The sequence below is a fragment of the Balaenoptera borealis genome, assembly GCF_965194805.1.
Source record: "Balaenoptera borealis genome assembly, chromosome: 13".
Lineage (NCBI taxonomy): Eukaryota > Metazoa > Chordata > Mammalia > Artiodactyla > Balaenopteridae > Balaenoptera > Balaenoptera borealis.
In genome coordinates, this window is record NC_138870.1 from 94,165,352 (window position 1) to 94,190,015 (window position 24,664).

General features: G+C 37.4%; 1 protein-coding gene across 28 annotated transcripts in view; it reads right to left on the reverse strand.

Annotated features, from left to right (window-relative positions):
- The window catches only part of RBFOX2 (RNA binding fox-1 homolog 2), a 266,538-nt gene that overhangs the window by 65,699 nt on the left and 176,175 nt on the right, over positions 1–24,664 (reverse strand). The gene's annotated exons all lie outside the window — the stretch shown is intronic.

Consider the following 24,664-nt stretch of genomic DNA (forward strand, 5'->3'; position numbering starts at 1 on the left):
AGAGATTTCATGAAGCCCTCCCTTCTCAACAACTGACCTCCTGACCTCCCATTTTATTCCAAAAAAGGTAGAGCCATTATTTTACTAAAGATATACAAGTCTGCAAAGTCTGGAGCCACTGTTCTTCTGGAAGTAGTTGGCAGAGATGGTCAAATGCTTAAAAATGTTAGCACTTTGCTAAGTTTCCCCTCCCCCCATATTTTAGATATCAAATCATTAGGGATCAAAGAAAACCCTCCTAGTCATGAGCATCACCTCCTTCAAACCAGGAAGTAATTATTCATTCCTCTTTCTCTCTCGGTCCCGGTTATCTTTTTCCCCCCTCAATTTAAGAAGGGATTCTCTACCCACTGAGAGTTGCAGGAAACTGAACTTCCAGCGGCACTGTCTAAACATCATCCCAGGTTTTCAACATTAACTTGATGGCCATTAAACTCATACTGTCACCAACAAAATGAATCCAAAACTGGAGAAAGATCTCACATTATTTTTAAAGGAAGGTTCAACCATCATTACTACAATGTGCATAAAATAAAACAGAACAAATGACAAAGGCTGTTACAAATAGAGAAATATATAACCATAGATTGGAAAGCTGGATATTCTTAAGATGACCATGCATCCCAAACCCCACAAACACAATCAAAATCTCAGCAGGTATTTTTGCATAAATTGACAAGTTGTTATTAAAATTTATACAGAAGTGCAAAGGACCTAGAATAGTCACAACAATTCTGAAAAAGAACACAAATTGCAGGACTTACACTACCTGAGTTCAAGACTTATAAAGTGATGGTAATCAAAACAGTGTGGTACTGGCTTAAAGACAGACAATAGATAAATGAAATAGAAAAGAATCCAGAGATAGACATAAACATTTACAGCGAATATTTAGGCATCAAGTCAATTCAATGGGGGGAAGGAAAGACTTTTTAATAAGTGAAAAACTGAATACCCAATGGAAAAAAATAAACCTCAACTCTCAACCTGCATATGCAAAAAAAAAAAAAAAAAGATTAAAATATAACTACTAAAACTATGAAAATATAAGAAATATTGGGAGTATTACTGGGGTGGGGGGGATTCTTAAGTATGATAGGAAACCTAAAAACCAGAAAAAAAAAAAAAAAGACAGATTTGGCTACAGAAGTTAGGAAGGAAAGAAAAGAGGATGGGAAGGAGGGGAAGAGAGGGGGAGAAATGGATTTTAAAGTCAAAAGAAAAACCAACTGGAGAAAACAGCTGCAAAGGTAAGACAGACACACTGGTTACCATCACTAAGTCAAGAGTAAGTTATTCAAACTGACGAGAAATACACAAATCAACAGAAAAAGAGGCAAAGAATATAACTGAACAATTCACAGAAGATGAAATACAAATGGCTGTATGATAAAAGTGCTTAATCTCACTAACAAATTGAAATACATATTAACCATAAAATAAGTCCAATTTTTTGTAATCAAATCACAAAAATATTAAAAACTTTTACTGACATATAATTGACATATACAGTTAGCCCTCCATATCTGCGGGTTCTGCAGCATGGATTCAAATGACCACAGATTGAAAAATATTAGGAAAAAAAATTCCAGAAAGTAAAACTTGAATTTGCCAGAGTCCAGCTATTAAATTGTATTTACAACTATTTACATTGTCTTAGGTATTATAAGTAATCTAGACATGATTTAAAGTATATGGGAGGATGTGCACAGGTTATATGTAAATACTATGCCATTTATACAAGGGACTTGAGCATCTGTGGATTTGGGTATCTGCAGTGGGTCCTGGAACCAATCCCCTGTGGATACGGAGGGACAATTCTATAATAAACTGCAGCTATTTATTCATAGTGTACAATGTGGTAAGTTTTGAAATACATATGTACACTCATGAAATCATCACCACAATCAAAACAGTGAACATATCTCTCCAAAATCCCCCGAAGTTTCCTCGTGCTCCTAATAAGTACATATTACTTTTGTAATAAAGCCTACAAAGTATTTTTAATATAAAAGAGAATGATGAAAAATGTAACCAGTAAGAGGAAGCTGAAGCTTCATATGCTGAAGCACTGAATTATTGTGCTGTTCTTAAGAAAATGGTAGTGACATTATCTAGAGACAAAAATTCTTGTCTTTCATTTTAGTTATGCAGCATCAAAATTCAGGCTGTCTCTAGTGTCTAAGAATCACGTCTACATGGTACTAAGGATTGCTTTACATAAAAATCCTTCCCTTTATTTAGTTCTTAAAAATTATGCTAGCAAGACCTTAAATTTTTACCCATAATTCTTCAGGCAAAAATTAATTCTTGTCACTCATCACTATATAAGTTCTTTTCATGATCTCAAGGTCAGGGTATTGTAAATGATTTCTCCTTAGCTATTCTGGGTGTCCTAAGAAGGAAATAAAATAATTCTCTTCCTTCTCTTTCAAACTATTCAGTGCTACCTACCTACCTACCCACCCACCCACCCACATGAAGCACACTGCTTCAGAAGACCTCACGGGATTTACTGGCCTGAGGACAGATAGGAAAGAAAAAATTCCATTTCAGGTGGGTTGGTGAATGAAGGTGAATAAGAGCACCAAAGGTGTTCACAGATCTCCACTCCAACTCTAGGCATAAATATACTCTTAAGAGACACAGGATGGGTCTACTAAATAACACACAAAGGCTAGAAGACACTGTTGCCCAGTTTTGATGAACACAGCAAAGGGGACTTCCAACGCCCCGCCTGTGCTCCTCTTACCTTCTCTTTCACCGCAGCCTCCATCCTCCACCCCAGCCCTGCTGGGGATGCTGCCCCGGCACACGAAGCACAATATTAACTCTCCCACAGAGGCAGTCTTGATAAAGCTGGCTCAGTCAACTGAATAAACATGTCAAACAGCAGTGGGAGATGGGGGAAGAAAGGTCAAACCTTTTTCTAGGATCCACGTGTGGCCTTGGCACTATGTGTTTCAAAGAAATGCAAGACAGGCAGAGGCTGAACTATTTCTCCCCCGCAAAAAGGGAAATGTAAACCTCTGTTAGGAGGTCAAGAAGAAATTCTTGGTAGTTTATTTTGTTACATACAGGAATTTTTTTTTAAATGTTGTTAAAAAACACTATGTTTATATACTACAGGAATGAAATTCGGATAGGAGTGATTTTGCATGTAGTTCATACACTCTGCAATATCTAAAAATTTCCCCAGGCATACATTTTTTTTTTTAATTTTTTTTTAACTTATTTATTATTTATTTATTATTTATTTTTGGCTGTGTTGGGTCTTCGTTTCTGTGCGAGGGCTTTCTCTAGTTGTGGCAAGCGGGGGCCACTCCTCATCGCGGTGCGCGGGCCTCTCACCATCGCGGCCTCTCCTGTTGTGGAGCACAGGCTCCAGACGCGCAGGCTCAGCAGTTGTGGCTCACGGGCCTAGTTGCTCCGCGGCATGTGGGATCTTCCCAGACCAGGGCTCGAACCTGTGTCCCCTGCATTGGCAGGCAGATTCTCAACCACTGCGCCACCAGGGAAGCCCGGCATACATTTTTATAATTTAAAAATGTTATATGGTTTTCAGACTTCCATTAAATTTCCAGGCTATATTCCAAAGTTATAAGTTCAAACCTACTGTATAGCACAGGGAACTCTACTCAATGCTCTGCGTGACCTAAACGGGAAGGAAATCCAAAAAAGAGGGGATATATGTATACGTATAGCTGATTCACTTTGCTGTACAGTAGAAACTAACACATTGTAAAGCAAGTATACTCCAATAAAAATTAATTAAAAAACAAACAAACAAACAAACAAAAACCAAAGTTACAAGTTCAGGAGAGAAGCACTACAGCCCACAAACTATGAGATAACAGTCCACATGATTACTTCTAGGCAAAGATTTACCTCTAAGTTTATCTGAAAATGTTTTAATATCACAGGCTAAGCAGTTTAAGTATATCTCATCTGAGAATATGAATTAACTTTTTCTTGTAGCCCACAAAACTAGACACAATTTCTCTTTTTCCTAATTTAGCAGTCTATTAACTTTCTCGTCCACAAGATTAAAAAATAGGGAGTACTATGCAAATAAAATTTCTACCTCGCCTAACAAGAATCTAATAAAGATTTATCTACAACTCCTTTCTTCCCTAGAAAATAAATTAAGATTTTATGTGAAAGATGAGAGGAAAAATAAACTACAGTTACCTTTTAGTTCTTATCAGTGTATCCGATTAAAATGAAAGTGCTCTGAACGGACTACTTTTTATTCTGCCCTGTACCCCCTCACAGTGCCCAGGGCAGTCCTGTGCCACAGGTATTCCAGGGTTTGTAGACTTGTACACCTCCCTCACATCTCTGCTCAAATGTCAACTCCCCGACCACTCCATTTAAAACTTCAACCCCTATTACTCCCTATCCCCTCATAACAATAATAATACTTTTTTCAATAAAGCAGAACATGTAAGATGGTGTCCCCATTGTGTGAAAAGCTAACTGTGAGGACAGAAAGAGCAGAATGCATCCAATCCTCCTACTATCCACATGAATTCACCACAGGGATTGGCAGGAAATTATAAACAAAGACATCCTTTGGTTAACTGCCTTTCCAGAAGCAACATAATTTACAACTATACTAAAAAGTCAGATTTTCCAAATTTCAGAAAAACCTACCTACATTTCTAACTCTCTGGTTTAAAAAGTAAGAAGACACAAATGAGTGAGAAGACTGTTTTTCTAAAGTTATTTTTAAAGGACTGGAAAACACCTCTGAAGAGAGCTACATGAAACAGACAGATCTGGGTTACATTTGATATTTCAGTAATCATTCAACAAACCAATTCAATACTCTGCCATCTCACTGTCATTATATTATCTACCCAAAAGTTTAAGGAGAGAAATTAAATATTAAGAGGACAAAAACAGTATTTTATTTCACACAGAATGCAGGCCACTGCAACTCAACGATTTTAGTGATGCCATTTTTGAGTAAGGTTCAAGATGATAACCATGCAGGAAAGGAACGTGTAAATTATGAAGATATAATAATTTTTGAAAATGTATTATTTGCCAATGCAAACAAATTTGTTTATTCCACTTTCACATTACTTAAAATATTATCAAATCCATCTGAGACCCAACAAATTTCGTATTTCACAAAGGGCAATGCTGGAGTGTATGGTTAGAAGATAATTTGAATCCTAGCTCTGCCACTTACTATAGCTGTAAACATTTAAACATGTTACTACCTACTTTCTCTGTGCTCCAGTTTCTTAATCTGTAAAATAGCAATGTTAATGCCATTATACTGTTGTGAAGAACTGGTAACATAAAATGTGAAGCGATTAAAACCCTAGACTCTCAATAAAAGTTGTTCTCAACCACTACAAGCACCAGGTAGACTGCGGGGCCAACCTTCCACAACTTAGTAAAGTACTAAAATCCTACTGAATGCCACTGTAATGGACGTCACGTGAAATTAAAAAACAACAACCCTTAATGACCATGGATTTGTGGGAACAATATTTAAGAAAACAAACTACAGGGACTCCCTGGTGGTCCAGTGGTTAAGACTCCGTGCTTCCAATGCAGGGCGTGCAGGTTCTATCCCTGGTCGGGAAACTAAGATCCCACATGCCGCTCAGCACGGCCAAAAAAAGAAAAAAGAAAAAAGAAAAAAGAGAGAAAGAAAAACTACAGATATACAAATCTTATTACAATGATAGAGAAACCAACTAGCAAAGAAGAAAAATCCACTGAAGAAGTTTCTAGAATGATCAACTAGCTGAAAAAGAAATGGGAAGAGATATTTGAAATTCCATTTCAATTCTAAGACATGTACTAAATAACTACTGTGGGTACATAGCTGTTTTAGGCACTGAAGACATTATAACAGAAGTTAAAAATTTGCCTCTTAGGAGTTTACAATCACATTAGGGAGGCTACCATAAACGTGTGCAAAATTTCAATGCAATTCAGAACAATATGTATGTACCACATAGGTGACACAAACCGAGGTTCGCTACTGCCTACTAAATACATTCTAAACTCCTCTGGACCCTCTCTCACCTGTATTAGCAGCTTATATTTTACGAATGCTTCTTATGTGTCTGGCAATATTCTAAGTACTTTATATATATTAACTCATTTAATTCTCACAACCCTAAAAGGTAGGTATTTTACATTATTCTCCTTTTACTGATAATGAAACTGACATTTTAAAAGGTTAATAAGTATTTTTTCAAAAACCACTCAGCTAACCACTCAAATCCAAATCTAAGCCAATTCCATAGCTGGTGTTGCTAGTCATTACTCCTTGTGGCATCCCCAGTGGGGTCCTCAACCATTTTTCCCCAGTCATATCATACACAACTCCTAACTATAATTCTGTATTGCAATGAATCTAGAATATTCCCTAACTATGGTGCTTTCCCAAATCACAGCCAGGCTGCAACAGTAGGGATATGTGTCTTTCCCCCACGCTGTATCCTCTATCATGAATATTCATTATACTGAAAAACTCAGCAACTCAAGTAATCTCTTCTCCATGAAGCCATCCTTAGAGAAGGACGGTAGAAAGCAGGAGTCAGCACAGGTTTTCTATGAAGGACCAGACAGAAATGTTTTAGGCCTTCTAGACCATATGGTTGGTCTCTGATGCAACGCCTCTGCTGTTAGTAGGTAACAGCCGTAGGTAACACATCAACGAATGAGCGTGGCTGTGTTCCAGGAAAACCTCATTCACGGACACTGAAATATTATTCCTCTTTTGATTTTTTTCTTAACCATTTTAAAATGTGAGAATTTCATGAGCCTTACAAAAGCAGGCAGTGGGCCTGACTTGGCCTGCAGGCCATAGTTTGTTGATGCCAGGTATAAAAGAAAGAGATTACACTTTAGACCCAAACAAACCTGGGATGGAACCCTGACTCTGGGACCTGTTAGTTGTGTGACTTTGGACAAGAAACTAAGCCTCAGTTTTGTCAACTATAAAATGGACATAACAGAATTTACTGTGAGGTTGAAGTGAAATTAAAAAATCAAAAGTACCTACCTTGTACAGTGTCTAATAATAGCGGACCTTCAGTTAGTGTTTGCATTTGCCCTCTCCAGTTTGAAATAACTCCTCCACTCCTATATTCTCATAGCATTTAGCATGCACTACTAACACGTACAAGACATTTAAATTCAAAGCCTTATATTTAACATACCTAGATACGTGTCTCATCTCTATTAGATTAAAAGCTTCATTATAATGAGTGGGGTCAGTTTTGTACAATGTAGAATCAAATATGGTGCCTAATAAATATTAAGTGTTAACATTTATTAAAAAAAGGAAGATTAAGATGGAAAGTCACATATATGCGCACTGCAGTGAATTGCTTTGTTTGGCTACAGTACAGAGCGCCATGAGGGATAATACATAATGAAACAAATGTTATCTTGGGTTGATATCAAGTGGGAGAAGAGTGTTAGGGAAGGAAGAGAGAACTGGTAGAATATTATTAGTAACGAAAGGAATCAACATTTATGTGCTTGTGCTTTAGATACATGGTTTTGCAAATATAGGAGTTAGGGATGATGTCCTTCTCCTTTAAATCACATGGAGTAACAGAGGCGATAGTTATCTATAGTCTTCTGGTGTACAATGTGAAATACGCTAAATGTTTTAATTCTAAATTCAAATGTACTATCACAGTAAATAGGTCCCGTCAAACAGGAAAAATGTATAACCCAAGGACCAAGACTCAACCCTTTTATCAGTCAATCTCCCACAGCAATCCCAGAACTTCAACAATCACCCACCTAGGAGAGTGACTTCCAAGTATTTTTTAGGTCCAACCATGCCCTTTCTCCCAAGCTTTCATGGGAGGTAAAGTAAAAAGAAGAAAGAGTATGAGCCTGAAGAACAGACCTTGGTTCAAATCCCAACTGTACCTCCTACCAGATATGGATGAATTACTTCAACCCTTTCTAGCCTGTTTCTTCATCTGCAAACTGGGTTTTCTATTTAGAGAGTTGTTGTGAGGATTGTTCACATGAGAACAAGTGAAACTCTTTATCTGGGGCCCAGCTCCCCAGCTGATTAGGTCCAGGTCTTCTGGGTGCCCATTTCCCACCCATCTCGGGTCCTTCCGCTCTCAGCATCCCACTAACATTACGAACTCTGTATGTCGAAAAACTGAATCTGTTACCTTCTTTTTCTTATTTCTGCTGATGAGTTAACCACCTTTCCAGTCAACTAGACTTACTTGGAACCTCTCCATTATCCTCTGTGATATTTTGCTCTGTGTACTGAGTATCCCAATACCCAAATCAGTTAGATACTGATGATTTTAACTACTATTTCTCGGCAGTGGAGAACCATCAAAATAGGGGAATAGCAGAAGCACAGCTCATATAATGTTAACAGTATGTGGAATGTACTAGAGGGGGGGACAACCAGGAGGCTTTTGTAACATATTGGAGAAGACAGGTGGGCCTACGCAAATGTAGTGGGGCAAAGGAAACTGAATCAAGAGACGCTGCGTGGTGGAATTACAAGAATTTGGCAACCAACCAGTTATAGAGAACGAGGAGGAAGAGGATGATTTTTTTTTTTTTTTTAAGATTTATAGTTGCAGACTCACTATTCAGGACCTATTAAGCCACTCACCTTTATCAATACTTTAAAGAAAAGTTTTTTTCATTATTTACAAGTCACACTGGGGTAAATGAGTCTGCTTTATCGTTTCTTAAGCATATTCTCTGTTTTTACTGAATTATTCTGAGTATTATTTGAATCGATTATTTACTCACATTTAAACATTTACAACATGCTAGTCTTTAACATGGCAGGGAGGGGAGGCAAAATGGCAAAAATAAGATTTTGCTTTTGTAGGACCAAATTTTAAAAGGTGAGAAAGGCACATAAACTAATAATTACATCAATGTTATTTGTGCTACAAATAAAGCTAAGCATAAAGTACTATAAGAAAGGCCCCAAATATAATTGTCTTCATTTTCCTAGGATAATTAAAGTCTGTGTAATCTTAAGGACAGAAAGGTATTTTTGTTTGTTTGTATCTTCCCATTTATTTTTCAACTTCATTCTAATTTTTTCAGTTTGGTAATCTTGAGTCTCACTTATATACCTAATCCGCTGTTGTGTTACAAACCACAGGCTGCAAATCCTATCTTAAGAGAAAAGTTTCCCAATTCTCACATTACAGCTATGCTCAGAATACATCACCGATAGAAACAGATCAATATTAATTTATTCAAACCATCACAAAAAGAATCACTTAGTTTTTTTAGATGGAGCATCTTCTCACCAGTTTATCACTGCCAATGTCACTAACCGTTTTCCTAATGCTATAGATAAATGGACATTAATTCTCTAGGTTTGTAATAGAGAAAAAATATTTTTGCCTCAAGTATTTTATAAATTATATTATTTCTATCCCCTGCGAATTGTTCAGATAGGCTCAGATTTCAAGCTCTGCTTGCTTTTGTAAAAAACTTTACAAAAAGCTCTCAGTTGACAATACCTAAGAAAAGGCCTGTCATTCTTCTCAGTTCTTGTACTAAAAGCAGTGACTTCTGCCCAGATGTCTGTGACCAAAGGGAAAAAAGAGCTATAAAACTATTAATGCAGAAAGATAAGAACAGAACATTGGATTTAAGATGATCTAGAATCAATTAAAATAATTTTTAACAACTCTGTAGAATGACAGACCAAGAAGAAAACCCAGAGAAATAAAGTGCATGAATAAACATGTACAAAGACAAAACAATGCCAGTTTACTAGGCATAAAGTGAAATTCATTCTAGATTCTTAATTTACCTACATGCTTAAATTTAACAGTGGCAAAAGTGAGACTAAAGTAAATAATGTATTTTCTCTTTTACAGTGAATATAAATTATACCCAGAGCCATAAGATGTCAGACAATCTGCAGGTAAGTTAGAAATTGGGAGGGAAAACCTATACATGAAGTTTCCATGTAGCCTCCAATTTTTATGTTCAGGTTGAATTCTAACAGTTCATTTTTCGTTTGGTTGTTTGTGGCTTAGTAGATGGTCAGGATCCCAAGGAAACTCACAAAAACAGATTTAATGATTATATGATAATGACTATAGTAATAAAAGGCCAATCACCAACTGAAATATTAATTTTACGGGAAAGTATTTCTGATTCCAAGAAAGGAGTCCAGGGACACATTTATTCCTGCTGCAGTCTCAACAATAAGAGCACCAACCCCATGCGGTAGGGACCCAGCCCCTCACACCCACAAACCCATCTTTTACCTGGTTCCTTGAAAGCAGAGATTCCCATATTTTATTGTTCATAACAACCACTCTGGGGACATATTTTTAAAAAATCACTATCCTTTCCCCACAGATTATGTTTCAGTGCATTGGAGTAGGAGCCTGGTACTACTCACTACTCCAGTAGGTGGTTTGGGTACCATGCTGAGAAACACTGCTTTCGTGGCTTTGGCTGGGCAGAATGGGAGAGAATTATGGCGGTGGCAGGTGCCTCCAGAAAATACCCAGAAGCATCTGCACCTCTAGAAGAAGGGAAGAGACCAGGGAGAGAGTAAGCTATGAGAAGAAGGTAATAGTGGCCATAAATGTAGATTACCTGAAAGTAGAGAATTACCTTATATGGAACCCACAGATAAGAGAATAAACACCAGTTTTTGTTTGTTTTTTTAACACAAACCTACTGAAATGCAAGCCTGACAATGGGTCCTTCTTTTAGAGTGGGTATAACTGAGGGACAAGGACACAAAGTTTTGAGAGTGCTACAGCCACATGAAGGGGAGATGGAGTGTAGGAGGGGACTGAGAGCAATTTTGAGCTCTTGCAAACAGATGATAAATAAAAATGAAACAGGAAATACAATATACTTTACCTTCATGCTTAGACTAAAAATCAATTACAGGATCTGGTACTAGTACAACACTAAGGAAGGTACAGTCTTGGCCAACAAGAATATTGCAGACATACTACCAAATCACTTGTCTTAAAAACACACACACACACACACACACACACACACACACACACACACACACACACACACACACCTCTTTCAAATTACTCGAGAGAAAAGCCAGCCTGACCTCTCCCCTGAGGCTGAGTTCTGCCATCTCAAAGCAATAAATATTTAAACAGAAAAATAAATATTTCAGAACAAAGTCATTCAAACCCAATAGTCTATTAGGTTAAAAATGACAAACCCTGTAATAGTCTTAATGTCTCCAACCTTTTAAGAGCTCTTTCTTCCAGATCTCCTTAAAGCAGTATTTAGAACCTCAAACATCCCATGAATTTTGTCTTCCACCGGCAACAAGAGACCACAAGAGATACTCCGGGTCAGCTACCTGCTTCCTTGGAAACGGAAGGCCCTTACACACAATTAATGGTTGGCTGTCGATTCTAGTCAATGTAATTGGTGATTTATACAATGCGTGGATGATTATTCTTTTTCTCAACCAAACTTTTCACTACAATTTAAATTAATTTACTCTTTATTGTGTCTTCATGGGCAATTAAGTTTGCATCTTCTCTAGATGTTAAACTGGAATACCCTTGAAAATAGCCACAACTCAGGTTCATAATAAAACATTAGCAAGATTTTGTAGTGTGCCCTGAATAATAAAATATTTAATCATTCTTTATAGATTTTTGCATTGGGTGTTCTCTATTATAGTCTACTTTAAAATGAGCAATTCGTATGAGATATATATATATATATATATATATATATATATATATATATATATATATATATAGTAACAGGCAAAATTTTTCCCTATACCCTTCCCAGGACAAAACGGCATTTTGTCTGCAACCACAGTTAACATGATGGTTTACATTTCCTCTATTCATTTCACAAGTAAAGCCCCTAAGTAGATCAGGGACTGAATCATATACTTCTTTATTGTAGCTTCCTCATCAAATGATAAGCGCACTGTAATTGATCTTTAGAAAATACATGCTAAATTGAGTTAACCAGGTAGTTGAATATCTGCTTCTGAAGCAGTCTGTAAAAACGATAGGGACCTTTCCCTCAATAGCTTTAGGAACTCTGCTGAAAGCTCACTACAATATAACCATTCACAAATATTTACTATTAAATATATATATATATTAATTGAAAGGCTACATGTGAGAGTCCAAGTTATGTACTGTGGGAAATGAAAAGAAAAATAAGAGTCTCTGCTCTCATCAACTCTCACCCAGTTTAACCCAAGAACCTTTCTTTTAATAGTTCTCCTTTCTTCTAACTTAACCTCAACCTAATGAATTTTCCAAGCAGCTGCCAGAATGAGCTTTCTAAAATAAAACCTAAATCAGATATTGCTAATTAATTCTCTTCTTAAAAGCCTACATTCCTCAATGCCTACAGGTCAAGTCCAAATACCTCTGTATGGAAGTCATGCCCCTTGCATACTTCATCTATTCGACTTCAATTCTTGCCATCAAATATTTATTAAGTACTTACCATGCATTATTAGATACTTTGTTCTAGGTGCTGGGGACATAACAGTGATTAAAAAAACAAAGTTCCTGCCCTTATGGAGTTTACATTCTAGTAGGGAGAGGCGTATAATAAACAGGCAAGCAACACAAGAAACAGAAGGTGTGGTATGGAGAGAAACTAAGCAAAAAGTGTGCAGGGAGTATCAGGTTGGGGGGATAGAGGACCTCTAAACTACTGATTAGATTTTATCTTTCAATATTTGAAATTCATTTTTCCCCCAAATGCATTCTAAAAGATCTTTGACATTTATTTCCAGGGTGTTTTGGGTAATCTATTTTCCATTCTTAAAGTTAATTTTTATTTTTATGAAATTAGTACATGTACTAATAGCAAACTGAATGGGTACAGGAGAGCTTATGATAGAAAATGGCAGCTTCCTACCTCTCCTTCCTTTCATCAGCCCTCTTGGGAGTGGCCCTCTTTTAATGGTTTCTTAAAAGGCAGAGGTTCCAAGGCTGGAGGCTACCTTAGGGGTTACTGACTCCTCACCTCTCCAGACTTAGATGTCACGTCAATCTGCAGATCTGTGCACAGAACATAGGACTTGGCCTCCGCATGAGGCCACTGAAAGGGTCAGGTGCGTTAACCGTTTGTACGGCAAACTTTGACCAAACTGAAGAGGAGCAGGAGATGAGAGGAAACCAGTAGATAAAAAACATCTCCACATTTCCTTCCAATGGACTGGGCAGAGGAGCAGCAGTCTATACAACCTCTCTGAAGACTTCTACTGAAACTAAGTCATCAGCAACGTCTTTTACAAAGCTCTGGCCGACCTTTCTTCCTTGTTCTCACTCCCCCTTCCTCCCCCTGCTTTCCTGAGATCGTACTCCCCAATAAAGTATTGTCTCAGGCTCTATTTTCTAGGGAACATGGGCTAAGGAAATCATCTGAGACTCATCTCTTGTATTTTCCATCTTCACGTCTTAAAGCTCTGCATTTTGGGAGATACCTTTAACTCTACTTTCTTTCCTTCTATGGCATGTTTTCTTTTGACTATCATATTCTTAATCTCTCACGCTCTTTCTCATTCTCAAATTGTTCCCTTCTCATTACACCCAGAACCGGTTTTATGAACGCATTCTGTTCTTTAATCTGACTACATTAGTTAGAATGCTTCTTTAAATCTTCCTCTGTTCCCTGGATTATCTGTTTCCCCTAGGGTCAGGTTTTCTTTTTGTTTCTTCTCTTCTCTTTCGTGCTGAAAGTTCCTCTCATATGACTAAGGATCCTCATGCACTGGTGACCCAGGTATAAGGACCTGGTTAGCTGGTGTGGATTTCCTCTATCATATAAGGAAATCTGTTCTCTTATTAGGTCTCTTCCTGGAATTAAAATTCTAACTGGGAACTCAGTATGAGATAAGGAAGAGCATGGCAGCGGGCGGGCTTCGTTTTAGTGTATGCTACTAGGAAAGTGTGGAATGACCTCCTATCCTCCGAATATCAGATTAAAGGAAGGGGTGCCAATATCTAATACAAAAAGAATTAAATTTCCCCAAATATTCTGATCAACTTATTTGGAGTCAAACAATCTGGGGTTTTTGTTTTTCCTTTTTTTAATGCTGGAGAAAAGAGGCAGCATAGTAAATGCTGGGGCTGGCTACTTCCACTGGGAAGGGGCTGGAAAGGCTACAGCAATGCCAAGTAGTTGAATCATCCTCTACATAATGCACAGGAAATCCCTGTTTTCCATCCCTTCTTTACTCCTGCTCTGAACCTGGAGCCTCTTGGGGTTCCTGCTGGGCAGACCAGCTTCCACGCCACTCACAGCCTCCTGGTACTAATTGGCAGGCTTTAGCTTCTCCTCCAATTCATCCATCAATTGGTTCCCATTTGCTTTATCTTTTCCAGAAATTTGTTTAACTCTCTTGTTTACTAGTAACATCACTCTTCACCCTTTTCTATTTGCTGTTCCTGGTTTATTTCTTTTTGTACTTCTATATTGTTATTTCAGTGGAGTCTTACAAGAGATAGAAGGCAAGTAAAATTATCTATCATCCTGACCCAGAAGTTATAATGTATTTTCTGGAAAAGATTTCAACCATAAGTAAATTCCAGAATTCCAGGTTCCTTTTTCATTTTGAGAAAGGACATGTATTAATGAACTTCTATGTTTCTTTAAAATAACCCTTCAACAACACTAAGACTTATTAAAAGCAAATTAGAGAAGCTTAAAGGAAGATGAAAAGTATTTACTACAATTCTAGAAACAGCCTTTGTACTTATGCTTTAGTAAATTAGATACATTTAGATTACAGGAAGTAAAGAAACCCAAAGAAGGTCAGAACTAAATGTGTACTTCAAGTCATAGCCCAAGTGCCATGTACAAGTACACCCAGCACTATGTGCTAAACATTATTCTAAGTCCTGACAAAACAAGACTTTCAAGGGTCTAATCACTCTCAGAAAATAAAACAAAACAAAAATCAAGTATTTAGCAATTAGAATGCCTAACTCTTCATCTCCCTCCTTCTTCACAAATGTAATAGTGGTCAAGATCGGAACGCAGTCTAAAGGAAGGAAAACATTTCCTGTCACCCTATTGATCTCTAACATATAGATCAATAAGGGAAGCCACAGACTCTGACCCCTCAGGAATAGCAATGAAATATAAACTAGTGGCTGCAATATTTAATCCTTTATCAAAATGAGACAAATAAACCTAGAAAAGAAATTAGACTCCTATGTTGGGAGAAGTCATGAAAAAAGCTATCATAAAGAAACTGTCACCACTACTAACCAGGAAAACCTATCTCAGAATAAGGGAGGATATGATGCAACTTAAGAAAGGTGGCATGCAGAAAACTGAGAGTGGAGACCTAAAATCAGTTCCTAAGAGCACCAAAAAGCAGCTGTCTATATACTTCAATGGTTGCTTGGTAACGAAAACATTCCCGGATTTCATTTCACATTTCCTATCTTTTCAAGCCAAGTCAAATGCTCAATAACCAAACAAAAACAGAAAATCTTCAAGCATACTTAAAAAAAAAAAAATCAAAGGGCATATTTATTTCTTCTTAGTTATAATCTTTCTCATTTAGAACTTCATTATCATATCAACTAGACTATCCAGCTTCATTCAAGAATAATTTTCCAGCAAAGAATGCCCATGATATATGAGTTTAACTTTTTACTCATTTTAATATTTTCCCCTTTAGGAATGGGGAGCGTAAAGGTTTGATATTTTAGCCTGTATAGACTAAACATCTTATTTAAAAGTCTGGACTTTCTAAGATGTTCTGACAGTACAAAGAATATCAGATGGAGAACTAGCTCCAGTTCTGCCGTATTCTGCTGTATGACCTTGGACAACTCACTTCCTCTTGGGTTCTATATCCTGATTTGTAAAATAAAGTTCATTACAGCTCTAAGAATCTGATTCTGTGATAAAGAGGCCTTACCCAAGGGACAGAATATAGTAAAAAAGAAGAAACATTAGGTATATTACCATGTGAAACTGTGTTTTCTTCTGTAACAAAGTGCCATTAAACAGCTTATCTGTTCCCTTGCCCAAAGTGGCTAAGAGCTGCTCAAATGAGCCAATGCTTTGATTTCTCTCTTACCCTGCATAAATGCTCCCATATGAAATACTAAACCATCAAACTGTAAAAGCTCTGTGCTGAGATAAAATTTCAGGAAATAAAAGTTATGTATAGAATAGTCAAATTGATCAATTCTGCACTTATCCCAGAGGAACCTAAGGCTCCAAGAAAATCAGCAGACATTTCTCAAGGTTCTGGCTAAAGGTGAGTTACAGAGATTTTTCTTATGTAAAGAAAGAGTTAAATAAATATTAAGGCTGCTATCTTTCATACTATACTTAATATAATGGCTATCATTAAAAAAGGGTAGAAATAGCATAAATTTTGGAATAAGCTAAGTGCGGGTTCAAACCCAGGTTTTGCCATGTACAGTTGTGTGCCTGTGGACAAGTTACTTAACCTCTCAATGCCTCAATATTTTTATTTGTAAAATGAGAAGGACAGCTACCTAATGGGGTACCTACAAGAATTAAGTGAGATCATGCATACAAAACTCTTTGCTAAAAAAAAAAGTAGTAGAGATAATAACTACCTATTGTGAAGGAAGAAGGAACAAGGGGAAAAGTATATATAGTCCCCAATATAAACCTAATAGTTGAGTTATAACTTTAAAGTTCTTCAAGTTCTTTTTTACACAAACAGTAATATCAATACCAACATGGGGTGGAGGGGTTCCACATTCTTTGTACTAAAGGCTTTATATAAAACATAGGCTAAGTGAAATTCACCCAAACAAAACACACACATTCCCAGTTTTTCAAAAATGTCTCCTGGTTCCTCAAGAGAGAAAACTTTAAAGAATATATTTGGCTGAACTTCTGTTCACAGTTGCTACACTAGCAAATAACAGGCAACCATTTCAACTTAAGAAAGCTCCAAACAGCGTCATGACACCCACTTTCTCTAGTATGTACATGTTTAGTTACATACCGCCCTTACCCACTGTAATGTCTAGATAACCTGAAAACCATTTAAATAACAATGGCTGAAAGTCTAAATGTTGCTTACCAAAGGCTTTCTAAAGTTTCATACATTTTAGATCAATGCTCATCCAAAGTGCCCCCTAACTTCTACACTGGTGAAGTGAGCAGATGGTACTTTGACTTTTCTCCCTCCCTATTGTGTTAGAATTGCAATGATAGGTAACCCACAGGAGAAAAGGATCTTTCTCCTTTTCTGCAACAGACCACAAATCATGCTCAACTACAAAAACAGAGAAACCCTATTTTTCCTGTGATCTTGTCCATGTATTTTTGTTAAAGAACTATTTTTGCCTTTGATTAGATCAGTCCTAGACTCTCTCTGAAATTATTCCACCGCCGGATCTCATTCAACACTTAAGAATTTGGTTCCAGATCCAGATAACGTCTGCATAACTGCTTCCAATCAGGATGTAGTAACTAGGACCAGATTTATTTTGCCACCTCAAACAACTAAAAAACAGAACAAAATACATGAAATAATAGCACTCAAGACACTGTACAGTAGGCATAGAAGGACAGTGATTCCTGAGATGGGAAAAACCAAGGTGAGTTTTTAGAAAGTTTCCAGACTGTGGCACAGACAAGAAACCAGGCAGAGCCTGGTGGTCTTCATGGGTTGAGGAGATAAAGCGTCAAGTCCAGGGAAGCCAAGACAGCTAGAGGTCACAGGGGAGAGCACCACAGGAGAGACAGCTGCATAGAGAGAACTCTGAAGATCTACAGAGGGTTCCCCTCAAGTACTCAGTTAAATAATAAGAGTATGTGAGAAACTACTTGCATAATATGTGAGAAAGAGCTGAAGAGAATAGTGTTAGGAACTCACACAGTGTCAGGAATAAAGCCTGTTCCCAAAAACAAGAGTGGAAAATCTGATCATTTAAAAAGCATCAGTTACAATACTAAGAGTCGTCTTGCCTCAATAGTGAGGAAAAATTAACCGGAGACTAAACACAGCTCTGGTCCTATCTAACAAAACTTAAAAATAAGTCCTGAAAGAATTAAACTATTTCTAAGAAACTCAGCTGTGTTGTAGACAAAGCTCAAGAATATTTACAGGAAAAAAAAAAAAAAAACATCTAGCATACAACAGGGTAAAATTCACAATGTCTGGCATCCATTCAAAAATTACGAGGCGGGCTTCCCTGGTGGCGCAGTGGTTGAGAATCTGCCTGCCAATGCAGGGGACACGGGTTCGAGCCCTGGTCTGGGAAGATCCTACATGCCACGGAGCAACTGGGCCTGTGAGCCACAATTACTGAGCCTGTGCGTCTGGAGCCTGTGAGCCTGTGCTCCGCAACAAGAAAGGCCGCGATGGTGAGAGGCCCGCGCACCGCGATGAGGAGTGGTCCCCACTTGCTGCAACTAGAGAAAGCCCTCGCACAGAAACGAAGACTCAACACAGTCATAAATAAAAAAAAAAAAAAAAAAAGAACGTGAATTAAAAAAAAAAAAAAATTACGAGGCATTCAAAGAAGCAGAAAAAGACAGCCCATAATGATGAGAAAAATCAATCAATTGCAACTGATCCAGAATGAATGTAGATGTTAGAATTAGCAGACAAGGACATTAAAACATCTGTATTCCATATGTTCAAAAAAACTGTATGTAAAAGCATGTTAAGAGATATAAAAAAGATCCGCATCAAAATTCTAGAGATGAAAACTATATTGTCAAACTTCCCTGGTGGCACAGTGGTTAAGAATCCGCCTGCCAATGCAAGGGACACAGGTTCGAGCCCTGGTCCGGGACGATCCCACATGCCGCGGAGCAACTAAGTCCATGCACCACAACTACTGAAGCCCGTGTGCCTTGAGCCCGTGCTCCGCAGCAAGAGAAGCCACCGCAATGAGAAGACCGCGCACTGCAACGGAGAGTAGCCCCCGTGCGCTGCAACTAGAGAAAGCCTGTGCACAGCAACGAAGACCCAATGCAGCCAAAAATTTAAAAAAAAAACAAAAATAAAAAACAACAACAAAAAAAACTGTACTGTCTGAGCTTAAAAAAATTGGATTGGACTAATGACAGATTAGACACTGCAGAAGGAAGAAAAGATAAGTACACACTTAATAACACCACAATAGAAACTACCTAAAGGAAATACACAGAGAGTAAAAAAGACTTTAGTCTTAGCAATGAACAGCAAGCTTTGAAAATGACATGGAATGATTATGGTCTAATATGTATCGGTGTTGATATTTTCTTTAAAAATTGAAGTATAGGTGATTTACAATGTTGTGTTAGTTTCAGGTGTACAGCACAGTGATTCAGTCTTATATATATTCTTTTTCAGATTCTTTTCCATTACAGATTACAAGATGTTGAGTAGAGTTCCCTGTACTATACAGCAGGTCCTTGCTGTTTATCTGTTTTACATATGGTAGTGTGTATCTATCTGCTAATCCCAAACTACCAATTTATCCCTCCCCCGCCCACCACCCCCACACCCCCTGCTGACAACTTTTAAAAAGAATCTACTCCTGGTCATCTTGAGTGGAAGGAAAAGGAGAGAGGGGGATGGCTTGTAGCCAATATACCACATTTGGTATACTTATTATGGGTTGCCAGTCCCTAAAATTTCACTGTTACTTTTCATTCACTTTCTTTGCCCTTCCACCCTTGTTGGAGTCATACTCTCTCTTCTTCCCTCTTTCTTGACTTCTCAGAAGGCCAGAGCTCCTATGCCACTTACCCACATTCTATCTTCTGGATATATGTAGCCTTCCACTGGAACATCTACAAGAAATTTGTGTGTTCCCCAAATAGCTGTTTGCTCTAAAATCCTCCTTTCTTCTAACCAAATAAAGCATCCATTTCCAAGATGACATTATATTTTAATTATTACTTGATTTAAGTAATAAGCACTAGAATATATGTGACTACCCAATTTAACTCTTCTGGTTTTGCACTTGTCATGAATTAACAAGTTAAAGTTCATTAATTCAATCAAGAAGTATTATTACAAACTAAATTGAACCAGATACAATAATAAACACTGGCAATATAGTCCCAATCCTGAAAGAAACTACAGTCTGATGGAAAAAACAGACAAATGTATTCACAATTACAGTAATACATACTATGGACTAAGAGAACAGTACATATACAATGCCAAGGAAGCACAAAAAAGGGACACCTCTATGAGACAGGGCAAGCTTTCTGAAGTTAGTGAAGTCTAAGCTAAATCTTTAAGGCAAGAAATTATTCATGTGGGAGAAAGAGGTATTCTGGCCCAAAGTAATAATACATGAAAAATAATATATGAAGAAATACATGAAAAGCAGTAAGGTACAAAATATGGCATATTTGTGGAATTTCAAGTGGTTCAGATTTGGGGGTAGAGTGGAGGGAGAAAGCAAGTGAGGAAAGGAAAAGAATCTTCAAATTTTCTGGGAGGAAAAATGAGAGAGCAAGTCGGGGTTTCACGCTAACGGGGATCCAAGATGACCCATCAAAGCTGCTAGAAACTGTGTCCCTGTCATCAAGCTATATGGGAAAACCTTCCTTCTACTAAAAACCAGGGAGGACTGCATCCTTCTGAATCAGGGGATGGCAAACTATGGCTTTGGTCCAAAGCTGGCCCACCACCTGTTTTTGTACAACCTGAAAGCTAAGTGTGGTTTTTACATTTTCAAATAGTTGAAAAAATTCAAAAGAAGAATATTTTGTGACACATGGAAGTAATATGAAATTAAAATTTCAGTGTTTATAAAGCTTAACTAATGAAGTGAGAGAGTGGCATGGACTTATATATACTGCCAAATGTAAAATAGACAGCTAGTGGAAAGCAGCCGCATAGCACAGGGAGATCAGCTCAGTGCTTTGTGACCACCTAGAGGGGTGGGATAGGGAGGGTGGGAGGGAGACGCAAGAGGGAGGAGATATGGGGATACATGTATATGTACAGCTGATTCCCTCTGTTACATAGCAGAAACTAACACACCATTGTAAAGCAATTATACTCCAACAAAGATGTTAAAAAAAAATAAAGTTTAACTAGAACATAGCCACACCCATTCACTTATGTATCATTGATGACTACTTTCTTGTTACAACAGCAGAACTGAACAAGTTATAATGGAGACAGCGTGGCTTGCAAAGCCAAAAATATTTACTATCTAGTCATTAATGGAAAAAGTTTATGGATTTCTGCTCTAAGTTAGGAGTCTTTCAAAATCTCATCTCCTTCAATTAAGTCTCAGCTTATCTGTTCAGAAGTTCTTATAAGAAATCTCATACAATATTAGATAAAAGACTAGTTACATTATTTGTGGATATCAAAGTATTATTTTTTAATTTCATAAAGTAATTATTGATTTCCATTTCCATATTTTCTTAACTATTCCTTTATATATGAAATATCAAATTTTGCTTGCAGAACTTTATCCTGCAGTTCTAAATGAATTAAATATCTCCAGTTATATGATTTCAAGTTATAATTTTTAAAACTGTATTTCCTTCTGTTAACAGCAGTCTAGCTATACTTATTTCCTGGACCATTAATTAAATAAGAAATGTTATTCTAATATTCTGAAACTGATAGCCCTTTGAAAAAATTCAAGAGGAATGATGAAAAGAATAATATGCCAAAGTAAGCTAATCTAAGGCTATTTCTAAGGTATTTGATTTATAATATGGATTGTTAAATCAGAATATTTTTCAAGGGTTTAATTTATTTTTTGGTTGTGTTTTACTTCTATTCTCAATAGAAAAATAAGATCATGATTTACTATTGCTACTGATTTAAAAGACTCTATAATTCCCAATTTGGGCTCTTCAACACTCTTTTTTGATACAATTTCAACATCTCAAGAGAGGTGATCAAATTTACTTTTGCTGTTTTTTAATATATCATCTGTTGGTCCAACTGGCATCTTCAAAACAGTATTTCTAAAAAATAAGTTTAAAAAGTGAAAATTTCAGTGTTAGTAACCTTTGAGGGATCTGGGCAAGACCTAGGAAAGTTAGAAGGCAAGTAGATTCTTGCCAATCAGCTGACAGCATGCTTTAAAATGGAGAAGAAAAACAATATTCTACTTAAGAGTTGAGGGTAATATACTCTTATTTTGAAGTTATAAATTGCTGACAAGGGCTTCCCTAGTGGCGTAGTGGTTAAGAATCCGCCTGCCAATGCAGGAGACATGGGTTCGAGCCCTGGTCCGGGAAGATCCCACATGCTGTGGAGCAACTAAGCCCATGCGCCATAACTACTGAAGCCCATGCGCCCTAGAGTCCATGCTCTGCAACAAGAGAAGCCACAGCAATGAGAAGCCTGTGTACCACAACGAAGAGTAGCCCCCGCTCACCACAACTAGAGAAAGCCCACGCACAGCAACGAAGACCCAACACAGCCAAAAATAAATAAATAAATATCTATATTTTAAAAATAAATAAATAAATAAATAAATAAATTGCTGACAACACTGCATGGTCAATAGACTATGAAAACTGAGTAAACGCAACATGCTATCAAAAAACAAAACTTATAACAAAGATATGACACCTAATAATACTCATAACTACTCAGTAATTGGATATAAATGATAAATCATTCATATAAATTGTCATAATTAGTCCAGAACAGTAAAGACTATAGAAACCATATGGTTTCATATCTATGAGGAATAATTCAAGGAGGTAGGTAAGATGAGTACTGAGAACAGAAGATTGAAGGGAACACTTAGCAGTTATTTTCAAATACTTGGGTTTTATGAGGAAGAGAGATTAACCACTCCATGTGACTCTGGATGACAGAACTAGAAACAATGAGAAGACAATAATGAAAACAGATTTTAGCTCACCATAAGGAAAACATTTCTACTTTGTAACAGCCAACAATGGAACTCTTTACCTATGAGGCTTGTAGTATAATGGAAGAGTATGCAAATTTGGAATTAAATGGATCTCATATTTGGAACCTATCCCTGTCTGTTCCCAGAACTACAAGGTTGCTTGACCTCTTGAATGTCAAAGTCTATCGTAGGGGTGGGGGTGGGGGGGAGGTGGGAAAAACACCACCTACCTCAAAAAGAGATTGACAAGTGACATATGATATGAATACAACAACTGTTTGTATGTAAATGTGATTTGTATGTAAAGTTGGTACAAAGTGGTATGCAAGAACAAAAGGTTATTTCAATAACAGTAATTATCAGTGGTGGTTAGGAACAGGGAAGCTGGAGCCAAACTCCTTCGGTTTAAATCCTGATGTTGTCAACTTGGCCAAGTTATTTAACCCCTCTGTATCCCTGTTTCCTAAGTTCTTCAATATGGGCGTTAACAGTACTTATAAGGCTGCTGAAAGGAATTACATAAGGCACTGATGACAGTGCCTAATGCATAATACATACTCTATAATGTTATCTATTATTATTATGTAATATTAGAAAAATAAATTTGTTTTATTCTATAGTGAATTCCTTGTTATTACAAGTATTCCATCAAAGCCTTGAACATGTCAGAGACGGAAATTCCAGAAGTGAATAAGAGAGTCTCAACTATATTCATTCATTCACACAGTCAGCAAGTATTAAATGAATATGTAATGCCTACAAGGGGCACTAGAGCACAGTGGTTAAGGGTACAGATTCCCAAGCCAGTCTGTGGATATGAATCCCCACAACATCTCTTAGTAGCTTATAAATTGGGGCAAATTATGTAAGCGTAATATGCCTCAGTTTCTTCTTCTGTCCTATGGGGATAATTATAGGGTTGATGAGAGGATTCAATGAGTTAATGTAGGTAAAGTGCTTAGCACAGTACCTGATAGTAATACATCATATATAAAGATTAGCTGATTAGCTATTATTTTGACCACATGCCAGGCACAGTTTTAGACACCGGGAATACAAGAGACTGCTGACAAAGGTCCCTGCCTCACAGAACTTACATTCTTTGTAGGGGTGGGGTAGCACTGATAATAAACAAGCAAATAAAGAGTAATGACAAACACTAATATCAGTGATAAGTGAAGAAAAAGCAGGTTAAGGGAATAGGGAACAATTGGGGAATTCAAGTTGAGATAGGAAGGTCAAAGAAGAACTCTTGAGAGCCTGGGGGATGAGCATTTCCATCTAAAAGAAAAACAGAAGGAAAGGTTCTGAGCAGGAAGATGCAAGGTGTGTTAGAAGGAATAGCGAAGAGGCCAGTGTCACCCACCGGAGCAGAACATGGGAAGAGAAGGGCAGCAGGAGATAAGGCTGGAGAGTAAGCCAGGTTCCCGGTCACTCAGGGCCTCAGAGACCAGAGTGAGGACACTGGGGTCTGAAGGGAAACAAATGGAAGGTTTAAAGCACAGGGGTGACAAAATCAGCCCTGCACTGTAAATGATTCACTCTGGCAATGACCTCTAATGAATTATTTGACTCCAAGATTTCCTGAACTTAATCGTTCTACTAGTAATAGAGGGACATCTGCACATCTGGGAAATGGAAACGATACATCATGATGGCAGACTGAAACATTTCTGCTTGGAAGCTGAGCATCCAAACCCAATAATGCAGTTGCTACATTGGAAACAACAAAGCATTTACTGCAGGGGAGCATTCCATTTGTGTTTGTTAGATTTCACATATGAAGTATTGTTTAGAAACGTTTAAGAAAGATTTGACAGTGGTTTTGGAATGTT